This window comes from Elephas maximus, chromosome X (assembly GCF_024166365.1).
Source record: "Elephas maximus indicus isolate mEleMax1 chromosome X, mEleMax1 primary haplotype, whole genome shotgun sequence".
In the NCBI taxonomy this organism is placed as follows: domain Eukaryota; kingdom Metazoa; phylum Chordata; class Mammalia; order Proboscidea; family Elephantidae; genus Elephas; species Elephas maximus.
The window spans coordinates 60,303,030-60,320,712 of record NC_064846.1 but is presented as its reverse complement, the minus strand read 5'-3'; the positions used below and the strand labels follow the sequence as shown (position 1 = coordinate 60,320,712).

The following is a 17,683-nucleotide window of genomic DNA, read 5'->3' as shown; positions in this document are numbered from 1 at the left end:
TTTCTCCCTGTCTCTCACCACCTTTCCCTCCTTTCTCTCAAACACCTGGCTCTGTGCACCAGTTTTACTTCTTGAAAGGCTGTGAAGTACCACTCGGCTTGCTCCCTGGACCATGTTGCCACACTGGTGGAATTCCCAGGGCCTTTTTTTTTCTTTTTGTTTTTTTGGTTGGTTTTTCTTTTTGAGGCTTGGGAGCCCCTTCTAACTGGGCTGTACTGCCTGGTTTGGGAGCCATTTACCCAGTCTGTGGAGGTAGAGCGGGGGTGGGAGAAAGATGGAGGGTGGGAAAGCATGTATTCCTGGTTACCAGGTATTCTGTCTCCTGCTGGGGGCTCCATGAAGCTGCTTTCCTATACTCCCTGTCTGCCAATCTCCAATGTGTGGGGGGCTAATCCAAGAGGCATGAACCTTGCACTTCCCAGCTGGCTGAGCGTATATCACTGGTTTCTGGGTGCTCTGTCTCCTGCTGGGAGCTCCTTGAAGCTGCTTTACCATACTCCTGTCCGCTGATCTCTGACAGGAGTTCACGATGGCAAATCCGTGCTGTGTTAGCTGATAGGGGACCTCCGCACTTATCTCTCCCTGCTCTTGGTTCTCTATCAGTTTCTTATTCCATTCGGTGCTTGGCTGCGTTCTTTATCTCTTCATTTGATGCTTAGGGTTCTAAGATTGACATATGTTTCTTACTTAGTTTTTTGAGTCTTTGCTGTGGAGGGATGGCATGCTCATTCTGTCTATGGCACCACATTGGCTCCATCCTTCTAGACTGGATTATTCTTAATCTCAGTAACTTTCAGTTCTGGGTAAATGAACTGATTATCCCCTCATCTGCCCCTGGAACTTCCAAAAATCTTTGGTCCTTCTCACTTATTTTTTTAATTATTATTCTTGTTATGTTTTATTTTGAAATAGTTTGACTCACAAGAAATTACAAAAAATTAGAGTTTCTGTGTAGCTTGTACAAAGTTTCCCCCAATAATATCCCACATTGCCTGCACCTGGAATTTGACATTGATATAATACTATTTACTCAGGTGCACACCTTATTCATATTTCACCTGTTTTCACTGCATGTATTTTCGTATACAGTTCTGTAAAATTTTATCACATATCTAGAGATGTGTAACCATCACCACAATCAGAATAAAGAACTGTTCTATCACCACAGATTAATCGGTCATGTTATCACTTAATAGTCATACCCTCTCTCCAGATCTTATCCCTTAGTGACCACTGATATGTTCTCCATCAGTATCAGTTTCACACTTCAAAACATTTATATAAAAGAATTCTATAGTGTATAACATTTTGACATTAGCTTTTTCAACTAATCATGATGACCTTGAGATTTACCCAAGTTATTGCATACACCAATAGTTTGCTCCTTTTTATTGCTGAGTGGTATTCCATTGTATAGATACACTGTTTACCAATTTGCTCATTGAATGATATTTGGATTATTTTCAGTTTTGACTATAACATAATTCTGCTAGGAATATTTATGTACAAGCTTTTATGTGAACATAGGTTTTTATTTATCTAGGATAAATACACAAAGTGTGTGATTGCTGGTTCATATGGTAAGAGTATGTTTAGCTTTATAAGAAACTGTCAAACCATTTTCCAGAGTAGCTGTAGTATTTTACATTCCCACCCACAATCCATGATATCTAGTTCTTCAGCTTCTTGCCAGCACTTGGTATTTATTACCAACGTGTTTTATTTCAGTCATTCTATGAGGTGTGCAGTGCTATTTCATTACAAGGTGGCTCAGTGGTTAAAAGTCCGGCTGCTAACCAGAAGTAGGCAGTTTGAATCCACCAGGCACTCCCTATGAGGTAGTTCTACTCAGTCCTATAGTGTCTCTATGAGTCATAAACACCATTGAAAATAAAATTTAAAAAAAAAGAGATTATAATAATCACTAGAAGTGGTGATGCTTCATACAATTCCCTACTGGAGAGCAGGGACCCTGAGCTTAGAGGGTCTTAAACAAATGGTGATTTCTGTGCCCACTTCTCCATGTTTGACAAGGAGAGTAGCTCCATTCCTTTTAGATGCCCAATCTCACAAAAGCAAAGCAAGAGTCCTATTTTGGTAAGGATCCACCCAGCTAAAGGGTTTGTTGAGCCCTGTGAACAAGATAGCATTCCTGCTTGTACTCCTCTCCCCCCATCCCCACCTGCTCACCCTGCTGACTGTGTTTCCTAGACACTGGATTTACTGGAACCACCCAACACACTTGTTTACAATGTAGATTCAAGGGTCCCTGCTGGATCAAGCCACTGGACATGAGGCCGAGGCAAATGCTTTGACTACAAAGTGCAAGTGACGGGCTCAACTCTCAACCCAAGGATTTCTCAGGAGAAGACAAGCTATGAGTTGCATGGGAAAGGAAGTGTAGAATAGAACCACTTTAAGATTCAATACCATGGTCAAAAATTATTCTGGTGCTACCAAGAATGAACCACTACCAGAAAGGGCAAAACACTTTATTGAAGAGTGTGCTGAAGCCTGAGAGATGACCTCACTTGCCCTTGGTGCTCTTGTGCTCCAAGGCTTCCAGCTGACCCCTGCTGTGCTCAGGGTCCTCTAAAAGCTTCTTCTCTGGATCGCTGATGGCCCAAAACCTTAGAAATCGGCAGAGATGACCCACATCTGCCTGAAAGTGCTTAGAGAGGTCATGACAGATGCACCGATCCACCCAGAGAAACACCTATCAGAAGCCATGATCTTGTTGAGGGTCCCTTTGGAAGCTAACAGTTCCAGCTCTTTCAAGAGGCATTCCTCAAAGCCAGGGAAGAGAGTGGTGCCCCCAGCCAACACAGTCTCCACAAAAAGGGTCACCTGGATGTCAATGTTGCACTTCATGATGCTGCTGGTGACCATTTTTGAGAACCCAGGGCTGTGGATGCCCAGGCGGTCAGGCGCAAAGAGGACCTCGGGCACCTGGTACAGCTGTTTCCTGATGCAGATAACAGTTCTGTCTGGCAATTTGTATTCTCTCAAAACCTCCTCCAGCCTCTTGCTTAACTCCTTCTCTAGGTCAAAACCCACATAGCACAGCTTCTCTTTGATGTCACCCACCAAGCCCCTGTTGGGTATACAGGGGTAGATAAGACCAATGGCCAGGGGAATCTGGATGAGGTGCTCTGTGAGGTCCCTTCCTGCCACATAGAGTCTGGTGACAGCATGAGGAAGGGAGTAACCTTCAAAGGTAGGGGGAGTGAAAGTGACCCCATCCACACTGTCTACCACCAGGCCCGTGACACAGGCAGAGGCATAGAGTGCTACCACTGCTTGGTTGCACAGATAAAAGACAGACACATTGAAGGTTTCAAACATTACCTCTGTCATCTTCTCACGAATCTCCCTTGGGTTCAAGGAGGGCTCATTCATGAGCACAGGCTGGGCGCTGGGTTTCACACCCAGGTTGCACTCAAAAAGGTGCTGCTAGAGCTTCTCCATGTCATCCCAGTCCATGAGAAGGCAACACTCAATGGGGTAGCGCAGGTGTGGGGCATCATACTTGTACAGGGCTTCTTTCCCGATGAAGTAGGTCTTCTGATTGGATTCTGCTGAAGAGAAGTCCAATTTTGGATGTCGCATGACAGAGCTGATGACATGATGGGATCCAATCTCCAGACAAGCCTGCTTTGCACAGTCCAGACTCATTGTTAAAAATCACAGCTGGAGTGTCTAATATATGTCGATTAAACATGTCTGCAGCAGCTTCTTCTGAGCTTCACCAAAATAAAGACAGAACATTTGGTTCACTTTGTCACACAAGACCCACCTCTGAAGCTCAAAAGTCACATGGTTCCACAGTCATTAGGTTGTCCCCCAGGTGAAGCTAGCAGGCTGTGCTAAATGATATTGCTTTCCCGATTTCCTTTTCATTGTTTTCTTTATTGGTGTATAGGAATCCAACTTATTTTTGTACGGTTATCTTGTGCCATGCTAATATGCTGAATCTTTCTATTAGTTCCAGTAGTTTTTCTCGTGGAGTCTTTTGTGCTTTCTATGTATAGTATCATATCACCCACAAATAGGGACAGTTGTCTTCTTCATTACCGATTTGGATGCCTTTTATTTCTTTTTCTTCCCTTATTGCTCTAGCCAGGACTTCCAGCATAATGTTAAATAGGAGTGGTGAAAAAGGGCATCCTTGTCTTGTTGTTGTTCTCAAGGGGAATGTTTTCAGCCTCTCTTCATTAAGAATGATGTTGGCTGTTGATTTTGTATAAATGCCCTTTATTATGTTGAGAAATTTTCCTTCTATACCTATTTTATTATGAGGAATGTGTGTCGAATGGCTTTTTCTGCATCCATTGAGAGGATCATGTGATTCTATTCTTTCCTTTTATTTATGTGGTGGATTACATTGATTGATTTTCTAATGTTGAACCATCCTTGCACACCCGGTATGAATCTTACTTGGTCGTGGTGCATTATTTTTTTGATATGATGCTGAATTCTATTGGCTAGAATTTTGATGAGAATTTTTGCATCTATATTCATGAGAGATATTGGTCTGTAATTTTCTTTATTTGTGATGACTTTGCCTGGCTTTTGTATCAGGGTTATGCTGGCTTCATAGAATGAATTTGGAAGTATTGCTTCCTTTTCTGAAGGAAATGATCTGAAATAATTTGAGTGGTACTGGTATAAATTCTTCTCTAAATGTTTGACAGAATTCTCCAATGAAGCCGTCTGGGTCAGAGGTTTTTTTTTGGGGGGAGTTTTTTTGTTTTGTTTTACATTTTCAATCTCTTGTCTTGTTAGGGTGTGTTCAGATTTTCAACATCATTTTGTGTTACCTTGTGTGAGTAGTGTGTTTCTAGAAATTTGTCCATTTCCTCTAGGTTTTCAAATTTGTTGGAAGATAATTTTTCATAATACTCTGCTATGATCTTTTTTATTTCAGTTGAGTCTGTTGTAATGCCCCCATTTCTTTTCTTATTTGGGTTATTCTTGTCCTCACCTGTTTTTCTTTTGTCAGTTTGGCCAGTGGTTTGTCGATTTTCTTGATCCTTTCAAAGAACCAAATTTTGGTTTGGTTGATTCTTTCTATTGTTTTTCTCTATTTCATTTATTTCTGCTCTGATCTTTATTATTTCCTTTCTTCTGATGGCAGTGGGCTTTTTGTTGTTGTTGTTCTCTATTTGTTCGAGTTGTGTAGCTAATGCTTTGATTTTGTCCCTTTCTTCTTTTCTGATGTGTGCATCTATTGCTATAAATTGACCTCTAAGCCCTGCCTTTGCTGTGCCCCAAAGGTTTTGATATGATGTGTTTTCATTACTGTTTTATCCTAGGAATTTTTAAATTTCATCTGTGATTTCTTGTACTACACAGTCGTTTTTAAGCAGGGTGTTATTCAGTTTCCATGTGATTGATTTTTTTTTTCTTCTTACTCTTCCTGTGGTTAATTTCTTCCTTGATGTGGTTGTGGTCAGAGAAGACTCTTCGTGTTATTTCAATGTTTTTGATTTTGTTGAGGGTTGCTCTGTGGCCTAAAATGTGGTGTATTCTGGAGACTATTCCATGTGCTTTGGAAAAGAATGTGTACTTTGTAGCTGTTGGGACAAGTGTTCTATATATGTATGAGGTCAAGTTGGCTGATTGTGCTCTTTAGCTCTTCTGTATCTTTGTTCAGTTAATTTCTAGATATTCTGTCCTTTATCGAGAGTGGTGTGCTGAATTCTCCTGTTATTGCGGAGCTGTCAATTTCTCTTTTCACTGCTGTTGGAGTTTGTTTTATGTATTTTGGAACTCCGTCATGGGGTGTGTAGATTTTTATTATGGTTATGTCTTCATAAAGGATCATCCCTTTAATCATTATATAGTGCCTTTCTTTGTCTTTTATGGTGGATTTTGTTTTAAACTCTATTTTATCTGATATTAGTATTGCCACTCTGCTCTTTTTTGGTAGCTGTTTGGTTGATATATTTTTTTTTCCATTCTTTGATTTTTGATAAATTTACATCTTTGTTTCTAAGGTGTGTCTCTTGTAGAGAGCATATTGATGGATCCTGTTTTTTTTTTATATCCATTCTGTCACCTCTGTCTCATTATGGGTGGGTTTAGGTCATTTACATTCAGTGTAATTATTGATAGGTGTAAGTTTATTGCCGTCATTTTATAGTGCTTTTTTTGTGGTGCTGACGTTTTCTTTGTTCCAGTTACTCTCTTGTGCTGAATTCATTTTGTTTGTGGATTTTTTTTTTTCATTTCTTTGGTTTCGTAGATTTTGTTTTTACTGAGACTTTATGATTTTCTCCTTTATTTTGATGAGTAGGTTTGTCAGCTTTCTTTGTGGTTACCTTGAAATTCACCCTTATCTTTTAGGCCTTCCTCTCCATTGGAAAGTTCTACACCTACACCATTTAACCCTTCTTTTATTGTCCTGACGTTGTTGTCATTTATTGATTACCCTCTCTGGTTCCCTGTTGTAATTCTTTTGGTTTTGGATAGTCCTTGAGAGTTCATTTCCTATGTTGGTATCTGGTTGGTGTGATCTTGAGTCCTAGATTCAGGCTGTTGTCTGATGTTGTTTGTTCTCTATCCGAAGGACTCCCTTTAATAATTCTTGTAAGTTTGGTTTGGTTTTTACATATTTGTTTAATTTCTGTTTATCTAGAAATATCCTAATTTCACCATCGTATTTGAATGAGAGTTTTGCAGGATATATGATTCTTGGTTGGCAATTTTTTTTTCTTTCAAGGTTTTATATATCTCATCCCACTGTCTTCTTGCCTGCATCGTTTTTTCCTAATAATCAGAGCTTAGTCTTATTGCTTCTCTCTGTATGTGACTTCATTTTTCTCAAGCTGCTCTCAGGATTCTTTGTCTTTGGTTTTAGCTAGAGTGATTGTGATATACCTTGGTGATTTACTTTTGAGGTCTATCCTATATGGTACATTGAGTTTCTTGGATGGTCAACTTCTCCTCTTTCAGGGTATTAAGGCAGTTTTCTGTCAGCAATTCTTCCATGATCCTCTCTGTATTTTCCATTTTCTCTCCCTGTTCTGGAACTCCAATCACTCCCAAATTTTTGCTTTTGATTTTATCCCACATAATTCTCAGAGTTTCTTCATTTTTCTCCTTTCTTTTTTTCTGCTTTTTCCTCATACAAAGTTGTATTCAAGTGTTTGTCTTCAATTTCGCTGATCGTGTCTTCCATTGTTTCAAACCTGCTCCTCAGCCCTTCTTTTTGACACTATCCATTTCTGAAATCTAGTTGTTTATCTTTTGGATTTTTAATTATTTTTGTATGATTTCTAGTTGTGAATTTATTTTGTTATTTTGTTCCTGTATTACTTTCCTGAATTCTTCCATTTTTTTGTTTGTATTTTCCGTGAATTTACCTGCTTTTTCCATAAATTTATGTTTTTTCTCATTTTTGTCTGCTTCTTGCTTCAACTCTTGGATAGCTCTGAATGTTAGAGATTCAAATTCCATATCAGGTACTTCTTGTTCCTCTTCTTCTACTGGAAAGTCATCTGGTGTTTTATTTTTGTTGCTTACTGGTACCATTCTGTCCCTTTTTTATGTTTTGATATTGTCTGCTCTCTCCAGGAGATTCAGTAGTTATTTTACTCATTTATTGGTTGTAGATTTTTTTGTTTCATCTTGCTTTTTTGTTTTATATGGTTATGTTGAGCAGGCAGGCTGTGCATTTTTTATTGTTTGCTTGTCTGTGGGCATGATACTTTTCACCTCATTGTCCAATGGGCAGAGCCAGTCACTCAGGTATGGTGCAGCAGGCCAGGTCCACCTGAAGGGAAGGGGCTGGCATGGGTTGTTTGTGACACACACTAAGGCTGACAATGCAGTCCGGGAATCAGTGCAAGGCGGGTTCCAGTAGGCTGTGCCTGTGCTGCTTAGGGGTGTCATGTTCTGCATATGATGCAGGTAGGGAGGAAGGATGGGGGTGCTTGTGATGTGTGGAGATAAAATGGGATGGGAAAGAAGAGGGAGAGGAGAGGGAAATAGGATCAAATAGCAAAAAAAAAAAGAGTGTTAAGAGGCTTGCCATTGGAGTGGAGAAAAATCAAGAAATGGAGAAAAACAAAAAGGGAAAACAAATAAAATTAAAAAAATAAAATAAAAGCCCCAGGGATTCCACCATTATGGCTTTGCAGACTGGGAAAGTGGCTCCCAGGCCTTGCAGTTAAGCCTAGCTAGAAGGGGTATAGATGTCACACAGTGCCAGGTATTCAGGAGACAGGAAAGGAAGGTAAATATATCTAGATGAGAAACAGAGAAATGAAGAAAGACAAAAAGAAAAAAAACTGCTCCCAGGAATCCCACCTGCATGGCTGCACATATCAAGGAAATGGTCCCAAGCTGTGCAGTATAGCCCAGCTAGAAGCAGCTTACAAGTCTCAAAAACAAATAGAACAGAACAAAACAAAGCAAAATAAAAAAAGTCCCCAGGAATCCCACCAACTTGGCTGTGCTGAGCAGGGAAGTAGTTCCCCAGCTGAGCAGTGCTTCACAGCCTTTCAAGAAGAAGCAAAGTTGGCACATGGACCCAGGAGGGGGAGGAGGTGAGAGTCAGGGAAGAAACCAAAAGAAGCAGAAAAAAGAACACTAGTAACAAAGAAATGGCACTGAGGGGCAGGCCACTGTGGGCAGGGTGAATCCAAGTGGCAAGGAGCCAGAGCCAGTGCCTCCTGGCTAAGAGACTGCAGCTGGTGGGAAGTGGTGGAGGCCAAGCGGGGGGAAAAAAGGTGGGGGTGGAACACCTTATATTGCTGGTGAGTGGGTGTTCTATCTCCTGCTGAAAGCTCTGTGAAGCTGTTTTCCTATACTCCCTGTCCACCACTCTTCAATGTGGGTGGGGAGAATCCAACTAACATGGAGTCTGCACCTCTCAATCGGCTCAGTGACTGCAGCCAGCTAGGAAGCAGCAGAGGCCGAGCAGGGGGGAGAAGAAAACAGGGTGGGAAAGCGTATATCGCTGGTTACTGGGCACTCTGCCCTCATTTCTGGCAGGAGTCCAAGATGGAGAATCCATGCTGCTTTAGCTGATAGAGGACCTCAGCTGGTATCTCTCCTTGCTGTCAGTTTCTTATTGCATTCTGTGCTTGGCTGTGTTCTTTATCTTTTCATTTGATGGTTAGGGTTCCAGGATTGACATTTGTCTCTGTTTTACTTAGTTTTTCAGGTCTTTGCTGTGGAGGGACAGAGAGGTGCTTCCGTCTGTAATGCCATGCTGGCTCCACCTTCTCATTGTAGCTTTGATTTGCATTTTGTAATGGCTAGTGATCACGAGCATTTCCTCATGTGTCTGTTAGCCATCTGAGTGTCTTCCTTGGTGAAGTGTCTGTTCATATCCTTTACCCATTTTTAACTGGATTATTTGTCTTTTTGTTGTTGAGGTGTTGGATTTTAGAAACTAGAACTTTGTCAGATATGTCATAGCCAAAAAATTTTTTCCCAGCCTGTAGGTTCTCTTTTTACTCTTTTGCTGAAGTCTTTTGATAAACATAAATTCTTAATTTTTACATCTCGGTTATCTAGCTTATCTTCTGGTGTCTGTGTATTGTTAGGATTTGTATCCTATTAGATGTATCCATCTATTAGGGCACCTAGTGTTGACCCTACTTTTTCTTCCATGATCTTTATAGTTTTGGGTTTTATATTTAGGTCTTTGATCCATTTTAAATTAGTTTCTGTGTATGGTGTGAGTCTTGTTTCATTTTTTTCCAGATGGACATCCAGCTTTGCCAGCACCATTTGTTAAAAAGACAATCTTTTCCCCATTTAATGGACTTTGGGCCTTCGTCAAAGATTAGGTGGCCATAGGTAGATGGATTTACATCTGGGTTTTTGATTCTGTTCCATTGGTCAGTGTATCTGTCATTGTACCAGTTCCAGGTTGTTTTGACTACCATAGCTGTATAGTAGGTCTGAGGTCAGGTAGTGCAAGGGCTCCTACTTTGTCCTTCTTCAATAATGCTTTACTTATATGGCTCCTCTTTCTTTTCCCTATAAAGTTAGTGATTAGTTTTTCCATATCATTAAATAATGCTGTTGGTATCTGGATCAGGGTTGCATTGTACTTTTAAATTTTGGGGGGTAGAATTGACATTTTCACAATGTTTCATCTACCTATCCATGAGCATAGTATGTTTTTCCATTTATATGGGTCTCTTTTTGTTTCTTGCTGTAGTGTTTTGTAGTTTTCTTTGTAAAAGTCTTCTTTGTCCTGGTTAGATTTATTCCGAAGTATTTTACTTTTTCAGGGGCTATTCAAATGGTATTCCTTTCCTGATTATCTTTTTGTAGATCTCTTTATTGGTGTACTGGAATCCAACTGATTTTTGTATGTTTATCTTGTATCCTGCCACTCTACTGAATCTATTAGCTCCAGTAGTTTTCTTGTGGAGTCTTTGTGGCTTTCTATGCATAGTGCCATATCATCTGCAAAGAGGGGTAGTTTTACTTCTTCCTTAACAATTTGTATGCCTTTTTTGTCTTTTCCTTGCCTTATTTGTCTAGCTAGGACTTCCAGCACAATGTTAAATAGGAGTGGTGATAAAGGGCATCCTTGTCTTGTTTCTGTTCTTGAGGGGAATGTTTTCAGCCTCTCTCATTATGTTGAGGAATTTCCCTCCTATACCTATGTTATTGAGAGTTTTTATCATGAATGTGTGTTGGACTTTGTCAAATGCCTTTTCTGCATTGATTGAGATGATCATGTGATTTTTTTATTTTATTTATGTGGTGGATTATGTTGATTGATTTTCTAATGTTGAACCATCCTTGCATACCTGATATGAATCCTACTTGGTCATTGTGTATTATTTTTTTTGATATGATTCTGAATTCTATTGGCTAGAATTTTGTTGAGAATTTGTGCATCTATATTCATGAGAGATATCACTCTGTAATTTTCTTTTTTGTGGTATCTTTGCCTGGTTTTGGTATTGGGGTTATGCTGGCTTAATAGAATGGATTCGGAAGTATCCCTTCATTTTCTATGTTCTGAATAGTTTGAGTACTACTGGTGTGAGCTCTTCTTTGAATGTTTAGTAGAATTCTCCAGTGAAGCCATCTGGGCCAAGGCTTTTTTTTGGGGGGGGAGGGGTTTCTTTAATTACCTTTTCAATTTCTTCTTTTGTGTCTGTTCAGATTTTCTACCTCTGTTTGTGTTAATTTAGGTTGGTAGTGTGTTACTAGAAATTTGTCTATTTCCTCTAACCCTGTGCCGCTATTTCCTCTAGGTTTTCAAATTTGTTGGAGTACAGTTTTTCATAGTACTCTGTTAGGACCCTTTTTATTTCAGTTGAGTCTGTTATAATGTGCCCCATTTTATTTGGGTTATTTTCTTCCTTTCCTGGTTTTCTTTTATCAGTTTGGCCAACAGTTTGTCGATTTTGTTGATTCTTTCAAAGAACCAATTTTTAGTTTTGTTTATTCTTTCTATCGTTTTTCTATTCTCTATTTATTTCTGTTCTGATCTTTATTATTTTCTTTTTCTGGTGGCTGTGGCTTCTTTTGCTGCTCTCTTTCTACTTGTTTGAGTAGTATGACTAAAGTTTTGAATTTCCACTTTTTTTGTTGTGTGCATCTACTGCTATAAATTGACCTCTGAGCACTGCCTTTGCTGCATCCTTTTTTTTTTTTTTAAAGGTTTTGGTATGATGTGTTTTCATTTTCATTTGATTTTAGAAATATTTTGATTCAATCTTTGATTTCTCCTATTACCTAGTGCTTTTTAAGTAAGGGGTTATACAGTTTCCATGTTTTTTAATTTTTTTCATTGTTCTTCCTGTTTTCTGTTTTTATGGCAGTGTAATCAGAAAAGATGCTTTGTATTATCTTAATATTTTGGATTTTTTGAGTGTTGCTTTGTGGCCTAAGATGTGGTCTATTCTGGAGAATGTCTCATGTACTTTGGAAAATAATGTATACTTTGCTGCTGTTTGGTGGAATGTTCGATATATGTCTAAGAGGTCCAGATTGTTGATTGTGGCCTTTAGATCTTCTGTATCTTTGCTGAGTTTCTTTTTAGATGTTCTGCTGTTTACTGAGAGTGTTGTGTTCACTTTCCTACTATTATTGTGGAACTATCAATTTCTCTTTTCAGTGCTGTTTGTTTTATGTATTTTGGAGCCCTGGCATTGGGTGCATAGATATTTATTATGGTTATATCCTCATGGTGGATTGATGCTTTCATCATTATATAATGTTCTTCCTTGTCTTTTATGGTGGATTTTGCCTTAAAGTCTTTTACCTGAGATTAGTATTGTCACTCCTGTTATTTGTTGGTGTTTGCTTAATATATTTTTCAATACTTTGATTTTTAATATATTTATATCTTTGTGTCTAAGGTGTGTCTCTTATAGACAGCATATTGATGGATCTTGTTTTTGTTTTATCCATTCTGTCACTTTCTGTCCCTTTACAGGTGCATTTAAGCCATTTATATTCAGTGTGATTACCAATAGGTTTTAGTTTATTGCTGTCATTTTGTAGCTCTTATTTTGTGGTGCTGAGGTTTTCTTTGTTCCTCTTACACCTCTCTGCTGAACTCCTTTTGTTTTTGGAATTTCTTTTCATTTCTTTTGTTATTGTAGATTTTATGCTTACTGAAACTTTATGTTTCTCCTCTTTATTTTGATGAGTAGGTTTGTTAACTTCCTTTGTGGTTACCTCGAAATTTTCCCTTATCTTCCTAAATTTGAACCAGTCTTCTATTACTCGATATCACTTTGACTTCTCTCCATCTGAAAGTTCTTTACCTATACCGTGTATTCCTCCTTATATTTTTCTGACATCATCATTTACAAATTGACAGCTCTCATTCAGTTTTAAGTCTTTTAGTTTTGTTTTATCTTTGACAGTTCATTACCTAGATCGTTATCTGGTTGATACTGTCTGTGTACTAGATTGAGGTTGTTGTCTGATGTTGTTGGTTCTCTAACTGAGGGACTCCTTGCCGGGAGTGCAGGGCTGGTTGCACAGTTATGGTGCAGCAGGGCAGGTCCAGCAAGAGGGGGAAGGGGCAGAGATGGGTCATTTTTCTGTGGCTGGTGCTGGAAGCTGGAGCGGGGCCCATGATGGATCAGACCAGTGCTCCTCGAGGACATGGGGTACAGCAAAGTGGGGGCCGAGCTGACCAGGAGAGGTCTGGGTGTCTGGGCCAGTTCCCCTCAGGGCTGCAAGATGCAGTGATGCAGGGGCTGGGCCAGACAGGAGGGGTCTGGGGGTTGGGGCTTGTTCCCCTTGGTCTGTGGAGCATGGTGGCGTGCACGCCATGAGGGGTTTGGGGGTCCTGGCCGCTTTTCCTTGGGGCCACAGGGCATGGAAACTCCTGGGCTGGGTCAGGTGGGAGGGGTCTAGGGGTTAGGGCTGGTTCCCCTCAGGCTGTTGAGAATGGTGGTGTGGGGGATGAGCCAGCCATGAAGAGTCTGGGGGTTCTGCCTGTTTCTCCATGGGACTGCTGAGCATGGAAAGGCGAGGGTCAAACTGGCCAGGAGGGGCCTGGGGTTACGGCCAGCTGGACTGAGGAGAGAGGCATGGGGGGAAAAGGCAGGGGCAGAGGGGACTACATAGAGGAGGGCAATAGGGCACATTAGTATTGTGGTTCCTGACTGTCATAGCTGCCAGGATGGGGCAGTTCTTGCCACTATTCACCAAAGGGGTGGGGGTTGTAGGAGCGTAATTTTGTGGTTACCGGGTGAGAGAGCCAGGGCTTCTCCCTGAGTTGCAGCTAGCAAACGTAGTCTTACTTAACCCTGGGTGTGTCTGTCTCCTATTGGGAATTCCTTGGTGGTGCCTTTCTGGGTGCAAGGTTATTGACTTTATTTCAAGATGGCCAAGCTGAGTCATGCCATTTGGCAGGGAACTTCCACTCTGTATCTCTACTCCTTCACAGTTTTCTATCAGTTTCTTCTTCTCAGTGGCTTCTCATCTAATACTTTATCCCTTCATTTAAGGCTCAAGGATCCAAGATTGATGTTATGTTTTACTTGGTTTTTTGTTTTTGTTCAGCAGGATGGCTCAGTGAATCTGATTAGTCTGCCATTTTGGCTCTGCCTGATAATAGTATATTTGAATTCACATGAAGTAGGAATCTGAACTTTACTTCACATGGTTCATTCAGAAAATATTTACTGAGTAGTTATTAGACATTACATACCATGCTAGGTAATGTGAAAAAGATGAAATACCTGCTTCTGAGAATTTTATTGCAGTCTGGTGTTAGAGATAGAAGCAAACATGGGAGAAGATAATGGCTGAGAGAATGACCTCTGGAGTCAGATTGCCTGGGTTAATAACCAAACTCCTCCATTTGCTAACTGTGTGAATTTGGGTAGTTTGCTTAACCTCTTTATGCCCATTTCTACATCTTAAAATGGAAATAATAATGGTAGCAGCTTAGAGGGTTGTTATAAGGGATAACTTAAAGGAGATAGAGGTAAATTGCTTACACAATGTCTAGCCTGTAGTAAATGCCTAAGAAGTCATTATTATTACTATTACAAAATCACAGTGATATGTGTTATCATAAAGATAAGTATAGGATATTATGTGGACCCAGGGTAGGAAGTAACAAACGAAACCCTGGTAGTTCAAGGAAGATCTTCTGGAGGTGACATATTCCAAAAGGTTAAATTTAACAAATTCTTATTGATCACCTACTGGGGCTAGGTACTAGACTAAGCTTTTTTTTTTCCTTTAATAGATTAAATAGATATATTTGCACCATATGTGCCATAAAATGATGCATACCCATAATATACAAATATTTCCTACAAATTATTTTTTCCCTTTTTAAAAAGTATTATTGTGGTAAATTTTGGAAAAACACAATTTTCCATTTTAACTGTTTTTAAGTATAAAATTCAATGACATTAATTACATTTACGATGATTTGCAACCATGATCACTATTTCCAAAATTTTTCATCACCGCAAATAGAAACTCAGTACCCCCCTTAAGCAATAACTCCCCATTCTTTCTTACGTCCACCCCTGGTAGACAATAATAACCTTTTGTGTTTATGCATTTGCTTATTTATATATGTTATATAAGTGGGATCATATAATATTTATCTTTTTTATCTGACTTATTTCACCTAGCTAGCATGATGTTTCAAGGTTTGTCCATGTCATAGCATGTACCAGAACTTCATTTCTTTTTATGGTTGAATAATCTAGCATTGCATGTATACTACCAAATTTTATTTACCCATTTCATTTGCTTCTGGACACTTCAGTTGTTTCCACCTTCTGGCTATTATGAATAGTGCTATGATGAAAATTAGTGTACATGTGTCTGTTTTCATCACTGCTTTCAAGTTTCTTGGGTATATACCTAGGATTGAGATTGCTGGGTCATTCGTAATTCTATGTGTAACTTTTCTGAGCAACCACAAGCTGTTTTTCATAGTGGCTGCACCATTGTACATTCCCACCACCAATGGATGAGCCAACATCTGTTGTTATGTGTCTGTGTTTTTTTTTTTTTTTTTGGTAATCGGAGCCATTCTAGTGGGGGTGAAGTGGCATCTCATTGTGATTTTGATTTGCATCTCCCTAATGGCTAATGGGAGCCCTGGTGGTCCAGTGGTTAAGACCAAAAGGTCAGCAGTATGAATCTACCAGCTGTGCCTTGGAAACTTCTACTCTTTCTTAAAGGGTCACCATGAGTTGGAATCAATTCAATGGCAAAGAGCTTCGGCAATGGCTAATGACATTAAGTATCTTTGCATGTGCTTATTAAAAAAGTGCTTATTGGCCACATAAATATCTTCTTCGGACTGCGCTGTGTTTTGAAGGTAAAATGTGAGCAAGTCACAGTTTGTTCCCTCAAGTTGCTGACTGCCTAGTAAGAAAGGCAAAAATTATAATGCAGTATGACATGTGCTGTGATTAGTTAAGTATAAGGTATTCTGGATACAGATATGCAAGACTCTTTACTCAATATTGGGTGACCAAGAAAGACTGAAGAAAATATCATTAAGCCTAGATGAGGAATAAATAGGCGTTGTCCAGGATAAGCAAATGGGGCTCAGTATTCCAAATAGCACCAATGTGTACAAAGGGCTAAAAGGAAGGGAGAACACAACCCACGATTTTCTAGAAATGGGCTTAAGGAATTTGCATAGCACCCTGTCTCCAGCTTTATATGTGAGAAGGTTTCATCAGCATTTGAATAGATAGTCAAGAGGGCTAAAATCAAGGCCTATACTCTTTGCTTTGGTGAATTTAAAAAAGAAACATATGATTCCTATGAAAAAATAATGTAGCCAAAGAGAAGGCTAAGGAAAAAAATATATTTCTGGAAAAAAAATGTACTAAAGGAAACAAAAATTTAGCAAATATGTGCTTCAGCTCCTCATTATACAAGAATACATTTTCCTATGCTATATCACTCGATGGCAGTGGGTGGGTTTTATAAAAACTAAATATTGGAAAACGAAAATATTTTGAGATAAAAAAGAGAGACAAAACAAAGAAGACACATGGAAGCAAAGTAACATAAGAAAATACAATGGAGGAGGCAAGAAATGGAACTGATCCTCCAAAAAATCAGACATGTAAACTTTTGTAGACCAAAAACTGGCCCAAGAAAAGATACCAAAGTAAATTCCATGAAACCTGTAACTGTTAACGTATACACGATAGATGCAATTAAGTTAAAGATCTTGAGAGGAGGAACTTATCCTGAATTATCAGTTGCTATGTCAGAATTGCTTTTTATGAGTCAGAATTGACTCGATGGCAATGGATTTGTGTTTTTTTTTTTAATAAAGGCAATGACATGTATCCTTATCCAAGAGAGGCAGAGGAAGTTTTCAGGCAGACACACAGAAGAGGAGAAGGCAATGTGAAGACAGGCAGAGATTGGAATGATGTGGTCTCAAGCCAAAGTATGCTGGCAACCACAAGAAGCTGGAAGAGGCTAGGGAGGATTCTCCCTTAGAGCCCCAGAGGGATACAACCCTGCCAATATCTTAATTTCAGATTTATGGCCTCCAGAATTATAGTAAATAAAATTTATGTCATTTTCAGCCTTGAAGCTGTAGTAATTTGTTACAATAACCACAGGATACATAGGTTAATACTAATGATATAACAAAATCAATTTTGTACATGCAAGAGTTTAGAAAATACCTTTCTGAAAAAGTTACTTTAAGAGTTGTTAGATGTTACAGACATCTGGGAGGTAAAAACAAACCAAAAACTCAAGAATGCATACATTGTGACATGAAAGTACTAGAAATGAATTAGGAAATTAAAAATATGGTGTTTGGTAGAAATAATCATTGTATAGATAGCTAGAAAATTAGACAGAAAAGGCAAAAAAACTTGAAGTTTTATGTTTACAAGTATGATAATACCCAAATTATGAGTCTAAAAACCCAAATTATATTAATAGGTGCCAGGAAGTCGATTTGGGGTGGATATGGACATGAAAGTACTTTCTAAACTGTGAAATATTACACAAATGTTATTATCAAAGGCGTTGGTACATTGATTGATATTTCAGGATATCAGTGAAGGGATATTATTGAAACCTTGTAAGAGGATAAATGATTAGTTTCAAAACTGTAACGTGAGAGATACACCACTTTAAAAGCTTCCTAATTAAGTATGAAAAACATAACAGCCTATATTTCCTGTTGGAAATTTACAACGTATGACATATCATTCAAGGCTCT

General features: G+C 39.1%; 1 pseudogene; it reads right to left on the bottom strand.

Moving 5' to 3' along the window:
- Positions 1 to 2,592: 2,592 nt before the first annotated feature.
- LOC126069129 (actin-related protein T1-like) lies at positions 2,593 to 3,721 on the bottom strand (annotated as a pseudogene).
- Between the last annotated feature and the right edge of the window lie 13,962 nt (positions 3,722 to 17,683).